Raw genomic sequence first — 23,336 nt, 5'->3', positions numbered from 1 at the left:
ACTCTTTGAAAGGGTTTCTGGGCCAATTATATTGAGGTTTAAGTTAGCATTTGAGCACAATATTAACTTAAACCTATTATGGTATGAAACCCAATTGAATATCATAGTTTATGGGATTGGGCCTGAAGAATTGATGAGTCTGGAACTTCAAATTGTTGAGTCTTGTGTCATTACTTGTTTATCACTAAGTTTGCTCAATGAATGTTACAGAATGGGATCACAGCCTCATCAGGATTATGGATCATAAACCCAAAGCAAAAAGGAAATCAGGGAAAGGCCTCAAAGCCCAAGAATCACAACAGAAGCTCAATTTAGAAAGTGTATAAATAGGATAGAATTGAAGTCAAGGGGACTTTTTTTTACTTTTGGGACACTTGAGAATTTTTCATCAATTTTTCTAGTTTTGAATTCGGAGCTATGACTCACTAAACCCCTTTCATTGGGTTAGGGAGCTCTATTGTAATTCAATGAATCAATAATAGTTTTATCTTCTTCTTCAATCTTTTCTCTTGAATTTTGTTAGAAAGCTTCTCGATCTAATTCCATTGGGTAGTTGTCTTGGGAAAGAAACTACCCATAATTGGAATCCTTCGGAACCTTGGGAAAGGAATGGAGGATTCATGCTAGAGAAGCTTTCTCACAGTGAATTGGATTGGGGTTTGGATGGATATTGTGACATGTAATCCTACCAAATTGTGGTTCATGAAACTGTGTGGTATAATCAGTGATCGAGCTTCATCTCTTCTTATGAACATTTAAACCAAGGGATTGGGAATTTGTTTGTTTTTAGAGAGAATTGGTGAGCCAAGGAATTGGGATCCAATCATATAAGATTGCCAAGCAAGATTCAATGAATGCATTGGTCGAGGAAGAGATGAAAATGTTTTGATTCGGAGATCTCAATATCTCCTCATACCCAATGAACTCCCCATCTCTGATCTACCTTTTCTATTTACATTCTGCAATTTCAATTCATGCAAATCCTCCCCAATTCCCTTTTAATTTCAGCAATTTACTTTTCCGCACTTTAATTCTCGCAATTTAAGATTCAGTCATTTCAATTCCTTGCAATTTACATTTCCCGCCAATTTACTTTATGCAATTCACACCCAATTCTTGATTCCGCTCAACTAATCAAACTTCTAATTCGAATTGCTCATTCAACCAATCCTTGTGGGATTCGACCTCACTCTATTGTGAGTTTTTACTTGACGATAACCGGTGCACTTGCCGGAAGGAATTTTGCCGATTGTGCAATTTCCTAAAATCATAGCATCAAGGTTATGCTACATCAAGTTTATGGCGCCGTTGCCGGGGATTGGTTTTCGATTGACAATTCTCAAATTGGAAGTTAACTAGATTGAGCAATTTTGTTTTGTTTTGTTAATTTAGTTCAAGTTACTTGTTGAATTTTAATTTCTGCACTCTGTTATTTGCTTTTCTTTCTATTGCCTTTCATTTCAAGCAACTAACTCACTGACCCACTAACTATTTGAATTAATTCCTCAACTGCTCTAACCATACTCTTCCATTAACCAAGAGTATTCCACTTGTTTGTTGCTTGTGGTGTGTTCTTGTATGACAGGTAGGAGAGGAGAGACATCAACCCCTCCATATACCGAACCAGAGAGGACCCTTCATAGACTTAGAAGGGAAGCAAGAAGGAAGAGGGTACTGGGAGAAGAAGAATCTGAAGGAGAATCTGAGGACAACTTTGAGGAAGCTCTAGATCTCAACATGGATAGAGAAGTTCACAACCATGAGAGGGATGATGGAAACAATGCCATTCCTGAGAGAAGGGTTCTTGGTTCATACATAAACCCAACCTCTGGGAATTGTGGTAGTAGCATTCAGAAACCACCCATTCAAGCCAACAATTTTGAACTCAAACCACAGCTAATATCACTGGTGGAGAACCATTGTTCATTTGGTGGGAGTGCTAATGAAGATCCAAATCAATATCTCACCAAATTCCTGAGAATTTGTGACACAGTGAAGTCCAATGGAGTCCAGGAAGATGCCTACAAACTGCTCTTGTTCCCATTTTCACTTAGGGACAAGGCAGCTAAGTGGCTGGAATCATTCCCAAGGGACAGCCTAACAACCTGGGATGAGGTGGAGAGCAAGTTTCTGGCACGTTTCTACCCCCCACAAAAGGTCAATAGGCTTCGATCTGAGGTTCGGACTTTTAGACAACAGGATGGTGAGACTCTCTACGAGGCATGGGAGAGGTTCAAAGAGTTGACAAGGAAATGCCCACCAAACATGTTCCCTGACTGGGTGCAATTGCATATTTTCTATGATGGACTTTCTTATGAATCAAGAAAGGCTGTAGACCATTCATCAGGAGGTTCATTGAACAGGAAAAAGACTGTGGAAGAAGCCATTGAAGTGATTGAGACGGTGGCTGAGAATGAGTACTACTATGCTTCAGAGAGGCACAACACTAAGAGAGTGATGGAGATGAACCATGTGGATACAATTCTAGCCCAAAACAAGGTGTTTGCCAAGCAACTAGCAGAGCTCACCAGGAAATTAGACACAAAGCAAGTGGCTGCACTACACACACAAGATCAAGAGGAAGTAAGCACTGAAGGAGGTGATTGGGAAGAGGCCAACTATGTGGGAAATCAACAAAGGCAACCATATGATCCACATTCCAACACTTACAACCCAGGATGGAAAAACCACCCAAACTTTGGGTGGGGAAACCAGCAAAGCCAACCACAAAACCACAAACCTTACAACCACAACCAACATAACAATTCCACATACCAAAACTCCAACCAAAGATCATACCAAGCCACACAAAACACTTACTCCCAACCACCATATCATGGCCAAAATAACCAACCTGCCCAACCTAATCCGAACCAACAATTTCAAGATCAATTAAACAGGATAGAAGGAATGCTTGCAACCATGAGTTAAGACATAACCGATTTGAAAGCTTTTAAGGAAGAAATAAATTCTAACTTGCAAAACCAAGGAGCTGCCATCCAGAAGCTAGAAAATCAAATTGTGTATTTGTCTAAGCAAACCCCTGGGCCAAGCGTTTCTCATGCTGCCAAGGCTATTACAAGGGAAGAATGTAAAGCCATAACACTCAGAAGTGGAAAGAAGCTAAGGGAGATCTCAAAGGAAACCACAGAGGATGAAGCAAGGGAAGATGTGGGAGACAAGGAACAGGGACAATCTTTTATACCATCTGCAACAAAAGAAAAAGAAAAAGAGGTCCTGAAGCCTTATACACCCAAAGTACCATATCCTCAGCGTTTGATGAAAAGTGAAAAGGATGGCCAATTCTCCAGATTCTTGGAGATTTTCAAGAAGCTTCAAATCAACATTCCTTTTGCTGAGGCAATAGAGCAAATGCCACTCTATGCAAAATTCTTGAAAGAATTAATGACCAAGAAGAGGAGCTGGAGAAATGAGGAAACTGTGTTGTTAACTGAAGAATGCAGTGCCATCATTCAACACAAACTGCCTCAGAAATTGAAGGATCCAGGCAGTTTCCAAATCCCCTGCATCATAGGAGAAGTCATGGTGGAGAAGGCCTTGTGTGACTTAGGGGCCAGTATCAATTTGATGTCTCTAACCATGATGAGAAGAATGAAGATTGAAGAAGCCAAACCAACAAGAATGGCCCTCCAATTGGCAGATCGAACGTTTAAATTCCCTCATGGGATAGTTGAGGATTTGTTGGTGAAAGTGGGAGATTTTATATTTCCTGCTGACTTTGTGGTGTTAGATATGGAGGAAGAAGCTAAAGCTTCGATAATTCTGGGAAGACCATTCCTGGCTACTGCTGGAGCCATCATAGATGTCCAAAAGGGTGAACTCACTCTTAAACTACATGATGAGAAATTGGTGTTTAACGTATTCAAGGCAATGAGCTATCCATCAGAATCACTAAAGGAATGCATGAGGGTGGATGTAGTGGACATTGCAATACAAGAAACCTTTGAGGAAACCACAAGGGAAGTGGCAGAGGAGGAGTTCACCAAGGATATTGAAGTTAGTGACATCAAGGCTGCCGAAACAACCATGCCAAGCATGCCAGAGAAAGTGAAAGAAGAAAAGGAAGCACCAAAACCTGAGCTCAAAGCATTGCCCCCTAATCTCAAGTATGCATACTTGGGAAGTGATGAGAGCCATCCTGTTATCATTAGCTCTACCCTGAGCCAAGAACAGGAAGAAGAATTGATCAAGGTGCTACAAACTCATCAAGATGCCATTGGATGGACCCTAGCTGATTTGAAAGGGATAAGTTCATCCATATGCATGCATAAAATCTTGTTAGTAGAGGATGCTAGACCGTCCAGTCAAGCTCAGAGAAGATTGAATCCCGTCATGAAAGAAGTGGTACAAAAGGAGGTTATGAAGTTATGGCAGGCAGGGGTAATCTACCCCATTTCTGACAGCCCATGGGTTAGTCCCATCCATGTAGTTCCCAAGAAAGGTGGCATAACTGTGGTGCCAAATGAGAGGAACGAACTCATACCCACAAGAACTGTCACTGGGTGGAGGATGTGCATAGACTACAGGAAGCTCAATGAAGCCACCAGAAAAGATCATTTTCCACTCCCATTCATGGATCAGATGCTTGAAAGGCTTGCAGGACATGCTTATTATTGCTTTCTGGATGGATACTCAGGCTATAATCAGATAGTAGTTGATCCAAGAGATCAAGAGAAAACATCATTTGTTTGTCCATATGGAGTTTTTGCGTATAGACGCATGCCCTTTGGATTGTGCAATGCACCTGCAACTTTCCAAAGGTGCATGCTGTCCATCTTTTCGGACATGATCGAAAAGTTTATTGAAGTTTTCATGGATGATTTTTCTGTGTTTGGAAATTCTTTTCCTAGCTGCCTACACCACCTTGCCTTGGTGCTTAAGAGATGCCAAGAGACCAACCTAGTATTAAACTGGGAAAAGTGTCATTTCATGGTCACAGAAGGAATAGTCCTTGGCCATAAAGTGTCCAATAGAGGCATTGAGGTGGACAAAGCTAAAGTGGAACTCATTGAAAAACTACCTCCACCAAGTAATGTCAAGGCAGTTAGGAGTTTTTTGGGACACGCTGGCTTTTACAGAAGGTTTATTAGAGACTTTTCTAAAATAGCCAAACCCTTGAGTAACTTGCTTGTCTCTGATACACCTTTTGTATTTGATAAAAATTGCATGCTAGCCTATGAACTGTTGAAGCAAAAACTTTCCTCTGCACCTATCATTGCCCCACCTGATTGGAGCTTACCTTTTGAACTGATGTGTGATGCATCAGACCTTGCTATTGGGGCAGTGTTAGGACAAAGGAAAGACAATTTGGTACATGTGATTTATTATGCCAGTAAGGTCTTGAATGATAACCAAAAGAATTACACAACCACTGAAAAAGAACTCTTGGCAATAGTCTTTGCATTTGACAAATTTAGATCATATCTCATTGGGTCTAAAGTCATTGTCTTCACTGATCATTCAGCTTTAAAATACTTACTTGCAAAACAAGAATCCAAACCAAGACTTATTAGATGGGTTCTTTTGTTGCAGGAATTTGACATTGAAATCAAAGACAAGAAGGGTGTAGAGAACAAGGTAGCAGACCATTTATCAAGGATACCATGTGGAGAAGGAAGCACACAAAGCACACATATAAATGAGTGCTTTCCTGATGAACAACTCATGGTAATTCACAAAGCACCCTGGTTTGCAGATATAGCAAACTTCAAAGCCACTGGGAGTTTGCCGTTGGAATTTAACAAGCATCAAAGGAAGAAATTGGTAAATGATGCCAAATACTTCATCTCGGACGAACCATACTTGTTCAAAAAATGTTCGGATGGCATACTAAGAAGATGCATATCAGAGGAAGAAGGAAGGGAAGTCTTATGGGACTGCCATGGCTCCACTTATGGAGGACATTTTGCAGGAGAAAGAACAGCAGCTAAGGTGTTGCAGTGTGGTTTTTATTGGCCCACGATCTTCAAAGATGCAAAGGAACTAGTGAAGCACTGCCATGAATGCCAGAAGGAGGGGAACCTGCCAAGAAGAAATGAAATGCCACAGCAATTCATTCTGGAACTTGAATTGTTTGATGTATGGGGGATAGATTTCATGGGACCCTTTCCCACCTCATACTCAAATAATTACATTCTTGTGGCAGTAGACTATGTCTCCAAATGGGTTGAAGCAATAGCAACTCCAACCAATGATAATAAGGTGGTCATGAACTTCCTCAGAAAACACATTTTTTGCCGTTTTGGGGTTCCAAGAGCAATCATCAGTGATGGAGGAAGCCACTTCTACAACAAACCATTAGAGGCATTGCTTCTAAAATATGGAGTCAAACATAAGGTAGCCACACCATACCATCCACAGACAAGTGGGCAAGCCGAAATATCTAATAGGGAACTCAAAAGAATCTTGGAAAAGACTGTGGGAGCTTCAAGGAAGGACTGGTCGATTAAGCTAGATGATGCTCTTTGGGCATATAGGACAGCTTTCAAAACACCAATTGGAATGTCTCCTTACCAACTAGTATATGGAAAGGCTTGCCATTTGCCACTGGAGTTGGAGCACAAGGCATTCTGGGCCTTGAAACTCTTAAACTTGGACAGCAAAGCTGCTGGAGAAAGAAGGATGTTGCAAATTCAAGAGTTGGAAGAATTCAGAGCTGAAGCTTATGAGAATGCCAAAATTTACAAAGAAAGAGCAAAGAAGAAGCATGACAGCAACATAGCCCCAAGGAAATTTGAAGAGGGACAAAAAGTATTGCTCTACAATTCTAGGCTGAAGCTATTTCCAGGGAAGCTAAAATCAAGGTGGTCTGGACCATTCCTTGTTACCAAGGTCTCCCAATATGGACAAGTAGAAATCATGGAAGAAAAGTCACAAAGAACCTTCACTGTGAATGGTCAAAGACTCAAACATTACTTGGGAGATGTAGAGGAGAAGGACAAGGTTAAATATCACCTCAACTGAGGAAACTGACCGTCAAGCTAATGACGTTAAAAGAGCGCTTGTTGGGAGGCAACCCAACCTGAGGTAACACTCTTTTGCTGTTTCTTTTAATTGTTTCAATAAAAAGGTGAAGTAGTTCTGTGCATTGCAAAGAATTAAGTTTGGTGTTTCACACCAAACAATGAATTCATGGATCAATAATTCAAAGGGGAATGTGTAACTCTAAGTTTGGTGTTCCACCATAAAGATCAACTGAACACAACAACCTTTGAATTATATGAAAGGAACAACCATTCTAAGCAATCATAGAAATGCTTAAAATCCTTAGCAGCAATTTCATTCCAAGGAGAATTCAAGGATTCAAAGAGCAGAGGAGTAAGTAGGAGACTAAGTTTGGTGTTCACACCAACTTAAGACTCAGACACTTGCCCATACATAGTGAGCTAATCACTCAAGTGCTTGAGAAGCAAGCAACTTCATCACTCTTTGCAGATAAAGGAAGTACAAGCGGTCAAAAAGAGGTAAGAAGCAAGAAGAAGCAGAACCCCAAGAATCAAAAAGAACCAAGCAACAAATGAGAGGTGGTCTTGTTCCTTAATAATCAAATAATAGTTTATGAATTGTCTTTATGAGCTTTCTTTCATTTTAAGTCAATTTGTATGTTTGTTTGTTTACTGCTTTGAATAAAGTGAATGCCTAGATGTTTGGATATAACTTCACCTTCTTAAACAAATGCTTGCCATGCTTGTTCTGTTTCCAAAAATAAAAGAAAAGTTTGAACAAAAGTAACTTGGCTCAATTAGTGACAAATCAAGTAGAATTAAGTGGTGGTATGCATGCTTGATTGTTTAGTCAGCTCACTGGAAATTGAGTGTAGAATTATCATTTTTGTGTAGAAGTTGAATACTGTCTATGGATCTTGATGAATAAATGTCTTTGGCCATGAAAAAGAAAGAAAAAGAAGAAGAAAAAGCCACTGAAAAAGGGCAACCAAAAAGAAAAGAATTGAGAAAATAAGCTAGGCACCAATGGTTTGAACTTCTGAGACAAATGCCTGTGGTGTTTATGTATTAAGGATATGCTTGGATGAATAGGTTCTGAGGAGTGTTTCAACACTTGGTAACTTGGGTTAACTAACCCGGGATTATCAACCAAAAGTCCATTATCAAGAGCAACTTAAACACAAAACATTTAGTCACACAAAGAGGTGCTGGGCACCAATGTCTCAAGAAGAAATGTGAACTAAAATGCCTGTAGTGGATATGTGTAGTGCACTGATAAGAAAAAGAAAATGCCAAAGGCTTGTGCAACACATAACACTGAGCAAACAAGGAGCAAGGGAGCTCTAAGAAAAAGAAAAACAAAGAAAGGAAAAGTGCCAAGGACATAAGAATAACAAGAGGCCATAGCAGTGTTTTATGGATGCAATGAAAAAGTGATAATCTTATCTGATAAGAATGAAAAAGTGATGCTGCAACTTTCTGCATAAAACCCTTCTGATGAACTTCAAATGCTTGCTAATATAGCCAATGTAATTGCTTTCTGTTTCATACTTTCTTCTCAATTAACTCAGGACTTGCTTAGGGACAAGCAAGTATTAAGTTTGGTGTTGTGATGCCAAGGCATCTTAGGCTAGTTTCACTAGCATTTTTCTGTTAGTTTTAGTTGTTTTATGCATTTTCTTGAGCTTAAAGTAACCAAGAATGGTTAAATGAACAACAAAGTAATGAATCATCCAAACAGTGTAATTTTGATGCAAATTCCATGAGTTTTTAGTTATATTACTTGAATGCTATGAATGGATGAATTCTCATGAAATTTTGCAAGACTTTGATGCAATTGTTTGGATGATTTCAGGGAAGAGAGGCTAGGCAAGGAAGCAACAAAATCAATGAAGGAAGCTTGAAATTCAAATGGGACATTTAAGCTCCAGTTTAAGCCTAAACTGGAGCTTAAACGCCAAAATTATGAGAAGAGAGGAAATGCTGTAACTGGCGTTTAACCTCCAGTTTGACCTCAAACTGGAAGTTAAACGCCAGAATGAGAAAGGGCACTAAGGAGCATTCCACGTTTAACCTCCAGTTTGACCTCAAACTGGAGGTTAAACGCCAGAATGAGAATTGAACTAAGGGAGGCACAAAAGCATTTCCACGTTTAACCTCCAGTTTGACCTCAAACTGGAGGTTAAACGCCAGAAGCAATAGAGAGGCACCAGAAGAGTTCCACGTTTAACCTCCAGTTTGACCTCAAACTGGAGGTTAAACGTGTTCGATGGTTTTTCTCCTCCAGGGTGTGTTCTTCATTTCCAAGTTTAACCTCCAGTTTGACCTCAAACTGGAGGTTAAACGTGTTCGATGGTTTTTCTCCTCCAGGGTGTGTTCTTCATTTCCAAGTTTAACCTCCAGTTTGACCTCAAACTGGAGGTTAAACGTGTTCGATCCTAATGGCCTCCAGGGGTTGCTTTCTTCATTTCTAAGTTTAACCTCCAGTTTGACCTCAAACTGGAGGTTAAACGTGTTCGATCCTAATAGCCTCCAGGGGTTGCTTTCTTCATTTCCAAGTTTAACCTCCAGTTTAACCTTAAACTGGAGGTTAAACGTGTTCGACTATGTACACTCCTGGGGTGCTTTCTTCCAATTCCACGTTTAAGTTTTAGTTTGACCTTAAACTGAAACTTAAACTTCAACTTAAACGCCACTCTTTGAAAGGGTTTCTGGGCCAATTATATTGAGGTTTAAGTTAGCATTTGAGCACAATATTAACTTAAACCTATTATGGTATGAAACCCAATTGAATATCATAGTTTATGGGATTGGGCCTGAAGAATTGATGAGTCTGGAACTTCAAATTGTTGAGTCTTGTGTCATTACTTGTTTATCACTAAGTTTGCTCAATGAATGTTACAGAATGGGATCACAGCCTCATCAGGATTATGGATCATAAACCCAAAGCAAAAAGGAAATCAGGGAAAGGCCTCAAAGCCCAAGAATCACAACAGAAGCTCAATTTAGAAAGTGTATAAATAGGATAGAATTGAAGTCAAGGGGGACTTTTTTTTACTTTTGGGACACTTGAGAATTTTTCATCAATTTTTCTAGTTTTGAATTCGGAGCTATGACTCACTAAACCCCTTTCATTGGGTTAGGGAGCTCTATTGTAATTCAATGAATCAATAATAGTTTTATCTTCTTCTTCAATCTTTTCTCTTGAATTTTGTTAAAAAGCTTCTCGATCTAATTCCATTGGGTAGTTGTCTTGGGAAAGAAACTACCCATAATTGGAATCCTTCGGAACCTTGGGAAAGGAATGGAGGATTCATGCTAGAGAAGCTTTCTCACAGTGAATTGGATTGGGGTTTGGATGGATATTGTGACATGTAATCCTACCAAATTGTGGTTCATGAAACTGTGTGGTATAATCAGTGATCGAGCTTCATCTCTTCTTATGAACATTTAAACCAAGGGATTGGGAATTTGTTTGTTTTTAGAGAGAATTGGTGAGCCAAGGAATTGGGATCCAATCATATAAGATTGCCAAGCAAGATTCAATGAATGCATTGGTCGAGGAAGAGATGAAAATGTTTTGATTCGGAGATCTCAATATCTCCTCATACCCAATGAACTCCCCATCTCTGATCTACCTTTTCTATTTACATTCTGCAATTTCAATTCATGCAAATCCTCCCCAATTCCCTTTTAATTTCAGCAATTTACTTTTCCGCACTTTAATTCTCGCAATTTATGATTCAGTCATTTCAATTCCTTGCAATTTACATTTCCCGCCAATTTACTTTATGCAATTCACACCCAATTCTTGATTCCGCTCAACTAATCAAACTTCTAATTCGAATTGCTCATTCAACTAATCCTTGTGGGATTCGACCTCACTCTATTGTGAGTTTTTACTTGACGATAACCGGTGCACTTGCCGGAAGGAATTTTGCCGATTGTGCAATTTCCTTAATCGTAGCTATACTCAGTTATAGCACATCAGAAAACCCCAAGACTCAAGATAAGAAAGTCTGGGGGCATCCCTTGGAGGTAGTAAACAGGCAAGGTTTTCAAGTTGTTTCTACAGCCTACATCACTGCACTCATCAAAAAGAAAATAAAATCCCGAAAGAAACAAAAGAAGCAAAAAACGCAAAAACACCACCCTTCTACAGTTTATCAGAAAAAGCATCGCTCCTACAGTTTATCAGTGAAAAACACTACTGCTACAGTTTATCAGAACACCAAAAGGACCAAGAAGAAAAAAAGCAAAGGCGCAAACTTTTTTGAAATCAAGTAAAAAATCATCAGCAAAAGCACAGGCAGAAATGGCGGCAACATGCAAAAGAAAAAGATTCAAGCAAACAAATAAGAGATTCGCACCAAAAAAGGGAAAAATCCAGAGCATGCAACAAGTCAAACATGATAAAAACAGAAAGATCCAAACTTTCTCCAAAAGGAAGATCAAAATGAAAACTCCATCGCAAAGTCAAAAATAAATGAGGAAACACAGAATGGGGCTAACCTGGAGACGAAAGAAGCTTCGAGGAAAAGAATGGAAGCACAGAAACAAAGGCTTCCCAGAAAATCACCAAGTGATGCCGCAACGCAAGAAAGCAGAAGCGCAAATGAAAGACAGAGAGCATATGAGAGAAACAGAAAACGAGAGAGTAAAGGGAGAAGTTACGAAGAAGAAATGAAGAAGAAAAAAACCGTTTTTGATCGAGAAAATTCAAAATAAAGCCAAGAGAGAATGGGGGCAATTAATGCCAATTAAATGCGGATGTTAAAACCGCTTGCGTTCCCAAAAAAGCGCTAATACAAAAGCGCACGCTTTTAGAGGAAAACATTCTACACTCAAAAAAGACTCTACAAAGAAAGGAATTGACAAAATGCTTGAGTTCGACTTCACTAAAGAAGGACCGAAGTCAAGGACTCGACCTCCAAAGGAAGAACCAAGCTCAAGCAGGGGCACTGTTCATACCCTGGGTCGAGTTATTCGACTCGGGATGATTGGAGATAAAGCGACCGACCTCTTCAGGTCAGACTATCCGATCTCTTCTTAAAGAGCTCGGCCAAATCAACAGAAGAGCCCAGTAAAGGGCCCAAATAGAGGAGCACGACCCAAATCCTAAGGCGGCCTAAGCCTATAGAGATAAAGGCGGTTCCGTTGAAAGATACGCTGACCTCAACTCAAAGCTAAAGATAAAGATAAGATAACTAACTTATCTTATCCAAAGGTCACATCTCACCATTATAAATATACTGGAGCACCCAGGTATAACTCATACTCTGATTCTACATAAACCTATTTAATACCTTGCTAACTTAAGCATCGGTGTCCCTTGCAGGTACCCCCCACCCTTCGGTGACAAAGGATCAGCATCACATTCAGTCCAACAAGTCGGACGCACCAGCTCCGGCCGCTATTCACCAGCCGGACACATCGGTTCCGACCAGCACAGAAGATATCGTCCGAGATCGACCTACAGCTTTAGGTAACCCTCAGAACATTGTGAATACCATAATTTCACTCCTCTCAGGGCATCCCTGGTCGAGATATACAAAGAAGTCTACCATACAGAAAAAATCCCCCCAGCACGACCACTCAAAGGCAAAAGGGGAGGAGGAAACCGGAAGGAATATTGTGAATACCATCGAGTCCGAGGACACTCCACAAACGAATGCTTCGACTTAAAAAATATCATAGAAAATTTGGTGAGAGAAGGAAAATTATATCGATTCCTGGCCACCCGAGATGATGATCAAAGAAAGAGACGAAGGGATGAAGATACCAAACGAACAGAACGATCACCTCGGACACCAGAAAGACATGTCCACATGATACACGGAAGATTCACAGCAGGTGGGATCTCCAAATCCTCTCGCAAAAGATATCTCAAAGAAGTATATCATGTCGAAGGAGAGGAGAAAGCACTTGACATTCCGGCAATTACATTCACTAAAGAGGACGCATCCGGCATCATCACAGGACACGATGATTCCATGGTTATCACCATCATATTGGCAAACGCCAACCTACACCGCACCTTAATAGACCAAGGGAGTTCTGCCGACATCTTATTCAAGACAGCCTTTGATAAACTCGGCTTAGAAGAAAAAGAACTTAAGGCATATCCAAACAGTCTGTTCGGGCTAGGAGATACCCCGGTGCGACCACTAGGATACATACTGCTACATACAACCTTTGGAAAAGGAAACCAATCCAGGTCTCCACTAAGTTCAGCTTACAATGCTCTCATAGGTCGGACAACACTCAACCAACACTCAACACTAAATCTCAGAGGCAAAGGAGAAGAATTTCACACAATCGAGCTAGGCGGAGTTCAACGACGAGAAGAACTTCGTCCCCAGCCAGAGGGCGAGATAGAAAAGATTCAGATCGGGGACACCTCGGAAAAAACAACTAATATCGGCACAATCCTAAAAGGAGATTTAAAAGAATTACTAATACAATTCTTGCGAGATAACATCGACCTCTTCGCATGGAAAGCTGCAGATATGCCAGGTATCGACCCTAAGCTAATGTGTCACAAGTTGGCGGTCTACCCAGGATCTCGACCGGTGCAGCAGAGACAAAGAAAACTTGGGCCAAAACGATCCCAAGCTGTGGAAGAGCAAGTACAAGCAATCCTGGAAGCAGGATTCATAAGAGAAGTCAAATACCCACTATGGCTAGCCAACGTTGTCTTGGTAAAAAAAGTCAAATGGGAAGTGGCGAATGTGCACCGATTACACCGATCTCAACAAAGCTTGTCCAAAGGATCCATATCCACTCCCAAGTATTGACGCTCTGGTAGATGCTTCCTCCGGATACAAATATCTCTCGTTTATGGACGCATACTCGGGATACAATCAAATCCCCATGTATCCACCAGATCAAGAAAAGACCTCATTCCTAACACCAAAAGCAAACTACTGCTACATTGTAATGCCTTTCGGTCTCAAGAACGCAGGAGCTACTTACCAAAGGCTAATGAATAAAGTCTTCTCAGATCACATCGGAAAGATCATGGAAGTCTACGTGGACGACATGCTAATTAAAACACAAAGTGAAGAGACATTATTGTCCGACCTAGCCCAAGTGTTCGACACCATTAGGAAGCATGATATGCGACTCAATCCAACAAAATGCACCTTTGCGGTAGAAACAGGCAAATTCTCAGGTTTTATGCTCACACAAAGAGGAATTAAAGAAAATCCAGATAAATGCCAGACCATACTCAACATGAAGAGCCCAACCTGTGTCAAAGAAGTACAGCAACTCAACGGGAGATTGGCTGCCCTATCCCGATTCTTAGCAGGAGTCGCGATAAGATCCCTCCCCTTCTATGCTACTTTAAGAAAGGGGAAACAGTTCGAATGGACGACAGAATGCGAACAAGCCTTCCAAGACTTTAAGAAGTTCTTAGGACAGCCACCTATCCTATCCCGACCACGAGAAGGAGAACCACTCATATTATATCCCGCAGTAGGAAGCAGGGTAGTAGCGTCAGCACTGGTCAGAAAAGACGAAAACGGACAACAACCCGTCTACTTCAATAGCAAAGCGCTACAGGGATCCGAGCTGAACTATCAGAAAATAGAAAAATTTGCCTATACTCTCGTTTTAACATCTCGACGACTCCGCCCTTACTTCCAGGCCCACACCATTAAAGTTCGAACTAACCAGCCCTTAAAAGGAATATTGCAGAAAATAGATTTAGCAGGCAGAATTCTACAATGGGCAGTCGAGCTGTCAGAGTTCGACCTCCAATATGAAGCTCGGACGGCCATCAAATCACAATACCTGGCTGACTTTATCGCGGAATTCACAGATGCCCTGGAAACCCCCCAAAGAGTGGAATCTCTATGTGGACGGTTCTTCATATAAAACGGGAAGCAGCGCAGGAGTGATAATAGAAAGCAACCAGGGAACCCAAGTTGAGCTCTCCCTCAAGTTCGGATTCTCAGCTTCAAATAACCAGGCGGAATATGAAGCATTGCTAGCTGGTTTGAAACTGGCTGAAGAGGTGGGAGCTCGAAAACTTAACATTTACAGCGATTCGCAAGTGGTCACATCACAAATAACAGGGAGCTACCAAGCCAAAGATCCCACCATGAAAAAGTATTTGGATAAGACCAAGGAACAGCTCGGACAAATCAGGGAATACAAGATCTGCCACATACCCCGTGAGCAAAATACCTGAGCTGACGCACTCTCAAAACTAGCCAGCACCAAACCACGGGGCAACAATAGAAGCCTCATCTAGGAAATGTTACAGAACCCATCAATCTCGGAAGCAGAAAAAGTCCTAACCATAACAGGCCAGGACCAAGGATGGATGATCCCCATAATCAACTACCTCAAAACAGGAACGCTCCCCACAGAAGAAAAGGAAGCAAAGAGGCTAAAAAGGGAGGCACAGTACTACACCATCGTAAACAACATCCTGTACAAAAGAGGGATCTCGGTACCATTACTAAAATGCGTGCCGACCTCCCACACCAGGGAAGTGTTAGAAGAGGTACACAGTGGCATTTGTGGCAATCATCTCGGAGCACGGGCTCTCGCCAAAAAGATACTTCGGGCAGGGTTTTATTGGCCAACCTTACAGAAAGAATCTACAGAATTTGTAAAGACATGTCCACCATGTCAGAAACATGCCAACTTTCACATCGCCCCGCCAGAAGAACTCATTAGCGTGACTTCGCCTTGGCCGTTCGCAAAATGGGGACTCGACCTTCTCGGTCCCTTTCCCCAGGGATCAGGGCAAGTTAAATTCCTCATAGTAGGAGTAGATTACTTTACAAAATGGATCATGGCAGAACCCCTAGCCAATGCCACCGCCCAAAGAAGCCGAAAATTCTTATATAGAAACATTGTCACGAGGTTCAGAGTCCCATATTCAATAACCACAGACAATGGCACCCAATTCACAGACGCAGGCTTCAGAAAATTAGTAGCCGACTTGAATATAAAGCACCAGTACACCTCTGTCGAACATCCACAAGCCAATGGACAAGCCAAAGCCGCCAACAAAGTCATATTGGCAGGGTTAAAACGAAGACTGTAAGATGCAAAGGGAGCCTGGGCGGAGGAGCTTCCACAGGTTCTATGGGCATATCGAACGACGCCACATTCCACCACAAAGGAATCCCCTTTCCGATTAGCATACGGAATGGAGGCAATGATTCCAGTAGAAATTGAAGAAGGATCGCATAGAGTAGTCCGTTATAATGAGGGAGCAAACTCCCAACTTCAGAAGGAAGAACTCGACCTACTACCTGAAATCCAGGAAAGAGCTCGGATCAGAGAAGAAGCTCTAAAACATCAAATGGCTTCCAGATATAATCAAAGGGTAGTGTCAAGAAGTTTCGCTGAGAACGATCTCATCTTAATCCGAAACGACATTGGAACAACTCGGCCTGGAGAAGGGAAGCTGGCAGCAAACTGGAAAGGACCCTACCGAGTCATAGAAGTACTTGGGAAGGGCTACTACCGACTGTCCGAACTCGATGGACGAGAGCTTCCCAGATCATGGCACGCCTGCAACCTAAGAAGGTACTATAGCTAGAAAAGGCAACGGATCTCACTAGTGGATGTGCTCTTTTTCCTGAAAAGGTTTTTTAATGAGGCACCATGTTGAGATCTAGGTCATGCCCGACTTAAAGGGATAAGAAAATTCCCACATGTATATATTTGCATTTTTTCTTTGAATAAAGTTTATTTAGATATTCTACAAAGAATCCAAGACGCATTAATCTGAAGTATTCATCGTCCGATTATAAAGCGATAGGTCGGCAAAAAGTGAAAAACAATTTCACTGCATGACCACGATAACGATAAATCGTCCGATAAAGGTGAAAACGCGATTCACCCAAAGGACGATCTAAAGATGCCAACCACTTTCTACAAATCGGCGAAGGTGAACACAGAATAATGTAAGAAGTTATCGAAAGCAATCCAAAAAAGAACCTGACGAGGTCTTACGGATAGCTAAAATAATAACTTAAAGGCTGGCCGACGCTCACAAGTCGGACCAAGTCAACCCAAGTTATAAGTAAACCCTGGAAAGAGGTCTGGCCAACCCTATTAAATAGGATTACTTTAACTTAGAAGGGCTCGACCTAACAAAGTCAGCCCAAAAATAAAAAGGTTATAAAAGTAATCCCTGAAAGAGACCTGACAAAGGTCCAAGAAAGAGGATTACAAAAATAACCTAGAAAGAGATCGACCTAACGAAGTTGATCTCCTACAAACAAGTTATAAAAGTAATCCCTGAAAGAGACCTGACAAAGGTCTAAGAAAGAGGATTACAAAAATAACTTAGAAAGAGGTCGACCTAACGAAGTTGATCTCCTACAAACAAGTTATAAAAGTAATCCCTGAAAGAGACCTGACAAAGGTCCAAGAAAGAGGATTACAAAAATAACTTAGAAAGAGGTCGACCTAACGAAGTTGATCTCCTACAAACAAGTTATAAAAGTAATCCCTGAAAGAGATCTGACAAAAGGTCCAAGAAAGAGGATTACAAAAATAACTTGGAAAGAGGTCGACCTATCGAAGTCAACCTCCTACAAAACAAGTTATAAGTAATCCTTAAAAAAGACCTGACAAAGGTCCAAAAAAAAGGATTACAAAAATAACTTAGAAGAGGACCAACGCAAAGGAATCAGTCACAAATACAGAAAACCGAGAAACAAGTTGGACCTATACAATCACAGCCTCAAAGGATCTGAGATAGAAGCAATAAAACGAAATAATCCAAGGAGGTCGAGCTGCATGATTTCAACATCAGCAGAAAACAGAAAAAGATGCCAAGTCAAAAAATTACTTCTTTTTCTATAGAGTTATAAAGGCCTTGAAAGGCCACCAAAACCTACTGTCAAAAAGATAACAAGCTATTGTTTGTCTTTCAAAATAAAAAAGTTGCTAGATAAGCAACTAAGAAATGTCAGCAATTAAATAAAAAGTTTCGAAAGCCCACAAGCCGGGCCAACTACATCCAGTAAAGATCAACAAACATCAGGGGTTTTCTTGGCAGCATCAGGACAAGGAGAAGGAGGGCGAGTCTGAATGGGCACAGCATCTACAGTTCCATCCTCTCGGTTCAGAATCTGGCAATCCGAATCAGGAGCAACCGGAGGAACAGAAGAAATCGGCACTTTTGTAGAGGACATAGGGGGAGGAGCAACCTCATCATCATCACCCTCATCATCAGGGACAATCTTGCCATCTCTGACAACATTATCCAGGCTAAAGAGGGAGAGATCGGCCTCGGGAGCAATAACTCGAACTTGCTCCTTCAAGTTCTCGTAAGCAGCAGTCACGCTGCCAACGAGATGACCTTGGAGCTCAGCTAGTCTTCCCGGGCATTGTCGAGCTCCCCCCTCAGGCGCACCCCCTCCCGATAAGATGTAACGTAACTCTCCTTATGCATCATGGCTGTGTCCTCAGCCAACCTCAAAGAAGCAGCCAGTGCTTGAGAACTCGCCTTCTCGTTCTCTAAGTCCTTCTCCAGCTTGGCCACCTTCACCTCAAGTTCCTCCTTCAGCCCCCTCATCCGGTCGAACTCTTGTTTCGCCTCCTCCATAAATGCTTTGGTGGCATGGAGAGGGAGATTCTGAGCAGTCCGATGTATAGCAGCCGACATATATGCCATCTTTACATGATTTCAGGCCATAAACTCCAGATGATGGAGAATGGACACATCGTCCATGGAGATGGTACCATAGGGCCCGATTTGTTGATATACAAACTCAATGGCATTGAAATCAGGGGCATTGAGGTCGAAGGGCTCAGCCGTCTTTTGCTTCTTACTTGGAGGGGCAGCAGATGGAGTGGCAGAAGTAGGGTGAGGATCCACCAAGCGGACCCGAGGTGTTGGGATCACCTTCTTCACCCCGGGGGAACTCGGCACTGATGGCTTCTCGCGCACTTGGGAGGACCCCTCCCCAGCCGCCTTGGCAGCAATATTTCTGGCAGCAGTCGCCTTCTGCACCCTCTTAAAAGCTTTCATAGATTTGTTATTCTTCATTGCCTCTGCAAATAAAACAGAAAGTTAAGCTACAAGTCGGAAAGACAGCTACAAGCAACATAAACAGATAATAAAGGAAACACAAGATACCTAGTTCAGTTTGAAGAAGAGAAGGATTGGTTAGAAATTTCTTTGTATCAAGATGGGGAGGTTGACCCCAGCGTTCTTCCAAAACAGTAACAAAGGCTCGCTCAGCCTCATCCAACATTTCCCAAGAATACCTGGAGACCCTCACATCTTTTTGCCATTCCAAGGGAAAGGCAGGCTCATCATTTTCATCCAGAAAAAAAGGGCCGAGTTCCTTCAACAGCTCGGACCATGAAAAAGTAGTTTTTAAAATCGCGGAATGACTCGTCAAACATGGAAAAGACCTTCTTTCCCTGGGTGGAACAAAAGGAGACCCAAGCTGCCTTCTTTTTCACCACTCCGGGCTTAGTCAAGACAAACAAGTAGAAAAAGAGAGATTGGGAAGCAGGAATACCAAAACCATTGCACAACAATTGGAAAATTTTTATGAAACCCCAGGAATTGGGGTGAAGTTGAGAGGGGGCAACATTACAAGACCATAACAGGTCGGTTTCAAATTGAGTAAAAGGAAGGGTAATACCCAGCTGACCAAAGAAAAAATCATAAGCATAAAAGAAAGGGCGACCATCAACAACCCGAGTTGAAAAGCAGACTCTCTCGTCAGAAGAGGGAGGGACAAGTTCATAATTCTTCTCATCACCAGACTTACTACAGACACCATAAAACTGCCTAAGCTGAGCACAAAACTCAGAATCAACCAGCGAGACACACATGAGAACCATGGAGTCCACCCAATCGGCCATACCCGCAAGAACCTGGGAAGGCATCTCTACAACGTTATTTCGGGAAGACATGAGGTCAACTAAATCCTACAAAAAGAAGAAAAGAATGGATCACTTGAAAACATCCCGGACGAAGAGCAAAACATCTCGACAAACAGAAAGGGAAAACCCCAAGACTCAAGATAAGAAAGTCTGGGGGTATCCCTTGGAGGCAGTAGACAGGCAAGGTTTTCAAGTTGTTTCTATAGCCTACATCCCGGCACTCATCAAAAAGAAAATAAAATCCCGAAAGAAACAAAAGAAGCAAAAAATGCAAAAACACCACCCTTCTACAGTTTATCAGAAAAAGCATCGCTCCTACAGTTTATCAGTGAAAAACACCACTGCTACAGTTTATCAGAACACCAAAATGACCAAGAAGAAAAACAGCAAAGGCGCAAACTTTTTTGAAATCAAGTAAAAAATCATCAGCAAAAGCACAGGCGGAAACGGCGGCAACATGCAAAAGAAAAAGATTCAAGCAAACAAAGAAGAGATTCGCACCAAAAAAGGGGAAAAATCCAGAGCATGCAACAAGTCAAACATGATAAAAATAGAAAGATCCAAACTTTCTCCAAAAGGAAGATCAAAAGGAAAACTCCATCGCAAAGTCAAAAATAAACGAGGAAACACGAAATGGGACTAACCTGGAGACGACAGAAGCTTCGAGGAAAAGAATGGAAGCGCATAAACAAAGGCTGCCCAGAAAATCGCCAAGTGACGCCGCAACGCAAGAAAGCAGAAGCGCAAACGAAAGACAGAGAGCAGATGAGAGAAATAGAAAACGAGAGAGTAAAGGGAGAAGTTACGAAGAAGAAATGAAGAAGAAAAACTGTTTTTGATCGAGAAAATTCAAAATAAAGCCAAGAGAGAATGGGGGCAATTAATGCCAATTAAATGCGAATGTTAAAACTGCTTGCATTCCGAAAAAAGCGCTAATACAAAAGCGCGCTTTTAGAGGAAAACGTTCTACATTCAATAAAGACTCTACAAAGAAAGGAATTGACAAAATGCTTGAGTTCGACTTCACTGAAGAAGGACCGAAGTCAAGGACTCGACCTCCAAAGGAAGAACCGAGCTCAAGCAGGGGCACTGTTCATACCCTGGGTCGAGCTTTTCGACCCGGGATGATTGGAGATAAAGCGACCGACCTCTTCAGGTCAGACTATCCGATCTCTTCTTAAAGAGCTCGGCCAAATCGACAGAAGAGCCCAGTAAAGGGCCTAAATAGAGGAGCACGACCCAAATCCTAAGGCGGCCTAAGCCTATAGAGATAAAGGCGATTCCGTTGAAAGATACGCTGACCTCAACTCAAAGCTGAAGATAAAGATAAGATAACTAACTTATCTTATCCAAAGGTCACATCTCACCATTATAAATACACTGGAGCACCCAGGTATAACTCATACTCTGATTCTACATAAACCTGCTTAATACCCTTGCTAACTTAAGCATCGGAGTCCCTTGCAGGTACCCCCACCCTTCGGTGACAAAGGATCAGCAGCACATTCAGTCCAACAAGTCGGACGCACCAGCTCCGGCCGCTATTCACCAGCCGGACACATCGGTTCTGACCAGCGCAGAAGATCTCGTCCGAGATCGACCTACAACTTCAGGTAACCCTCGGAACAGTTCTTATCTGAATTTTTGCAGATCTGTGATACTGTTAAGACCAATGGGGTTGATTATGAGGTCTACAGACTTATGCTTTTCCCCTTTGTTGTAAGAGACAGAGCTTGAACATGGTTGTACTCACAACCTAGAGAAAGCCTAAATTCTTGGGACAAGCTGGTCAATGCTTTCTTGACCAAATTCTTTCCAACTCAAAAGATAAGTAAGCTCAGAGTGGATGTCCAAACCTTCAGACAGAAGGAAGGTGAATCCCTCTATGAAGCTTGGGAAAGATACAAGCAATTAACCAAAAGGTGTCCTTCTGATATGTTTCTAGAATGGAGCATCATATGTATATTCTATGATGGTCTGTCTGAGTTATGCAAGATGTCATTGGACCACTCTGCTGGTGGATCTTTTCATCTGAAAATGCCTGCAGAAGCCCAGAAACTCTTTGAAATCGTTGCAAATAACCAGTTCATGTACACTTATGAGAGAAATCCTGTGAATAATGGGGTGACTCAGAATAAAGGAATTCTTGATATTGACACTCTGAATGCCATATTGGCTCAGAACAAAATATTGACTCAGAAAGTCAATATGATTTCTCAGAATCTGACTGGATTGAAAGCTGCATCCGATAGTGTTAAAGAAGCCTTCTCTGAAAACACCTATAATCCTTCATAGAGGAGACATCCAAATTTCTCATGGAAAGATCAACAGAAGCCTCAACAAGGCTTCAATAACAATAATGGTGGGAGAAATAGGGTTGGCAATAGCAAACCTTTCCCATCATCTTCTCAGCAACAGACAGAGAATTCTGAGCAGAGCTTCTCTGGCTTAGCAAATATAGTCTCTGATCTATCTAAGGCCACTCTCAGTTTCATGACTGAGGTATGGTCCTCCATCAGAAATTTGGAGGCACAAGTAGGTCAGTTGAGTAAAAGAGTTACTGAAACTCCTCATAGCACTCTCCCAAGCAATACAGAAGAGAATCCAAAAAGAGAGTGCAAGGCCATCTACGCGTCCAACATGGCCGAACCTGTAGGGGAGGGAAAGGCAATGATTCCTAGTGAGGAAGACCTCATGGGACGTCCACTGACCAATAAGAAGTTCCCTAATGGGGAACAAAAGGAATTTGAGGCTCATACAGAGACCATAGAGATTCCACTGAACTTCTTACTACCATTCATGAGCTCTGAAGAATATTCTTCTTCTGAAGAAGATAAAGTTACTACTGAAGAGCAAATTGCTCAATATCTAGGAGCAATCATAAAGCTGAATGCCAAATTATTTGGTAATGAGACTTGGGAGGATGAACCTCCATTGCTTATTAATGAACTAAACGCATTGGCTCAGCTGAAGATACCTCAAAAGAAACCGGATCCCAGAAGGTTCTTAATACCTTGCACCATTGGCACCATGACCTTTGATAAGGCTCTGTGTGACCTAGGATCAAGTATCAACCTCATGCCACTCTCTGTAATGGAGAAACTAGGGATCTTTAAGGTACAAGCTGCAAGAATCTCACTGGAGATGGTAGACAAATCAAAGAAACATACTTATGCACTTGTAAAGGATGTCTTGGTAAAGGTTGAAGACCTTTACATCCCTGCTGATTTCATAATCCTAGACACTGAGAAGGATGAGGATGAATCAATCATCCTTGGAAGACCCTTCCTAGCCACAGCAAAAGTTGTGATTGATGTAGACAGAGGAGAGCTAGTCCTTCAGGTGAATAAGGACTACCTTATGTTTAAGGCACAAGGATCTTCTTCTGTAAACATGGAGAAGAAGCATGAAAAGCTTCTCTCAGTATAGAGTCAAACAGAGCCCCCACACTCAAACTCTAAGTTTGGTGTTGGGAGGCCATAATCATGCTCT

General features: G+C 41.7%; 2 non-coding genes across 2 annotated transcripts; both read right to left on the bottom strand.

The window, feature by feature from the left end:
* Window positions 1–2,163: 2,163 nt before the first annotated feature.
* On the bottom strand, window positions 2,164–2,267 carry LOC112713784 (small nucleolar RNA R71). Its single transcript, XR_003158745.1, has one exon. It is a non-coding gene; the product is annotated as a small nucleolar RNA R71 (small nucleolar RNA).
* Window positions 2,268–21,677: 19,410 nt separating this feature from the next.
* On the bottom strand, window positions 21,678–21,781 carry LOC112714220 (small nucleolar RNA R71). Its single transcript, XR_003159175.1, has one exon. It is a non-coding gene; the product is annotated as a small nucleolar RNA R71 (small nucleolar RNA).
* Between the last annotated feature and the right edge of the window lie 1,555 nt (window positions 21,782–23,336).

Source organism: Arachis hypogaea, chromosome 9 (assembly GCF_003086295.3).
Source record: "Arachis hypogaea cultivar Tifrunner chromosome 9, arahy.Tifrunner.gnm2.J5K5, whole genome shotgun sequence".
Taxonomy (NCBI): domain Eukaryota; kingdom Viridiplantae; phylum Streptophyta; class Magnoliopsida; order Fabales; family Fabaceae; genus Arachis; species Arachis hypogaea.
The sequence above is the reverse complement of the archived record's forward strand: the minus strand, read 5'-3'. Positions and strand labels throughout refer to the sequence as shown.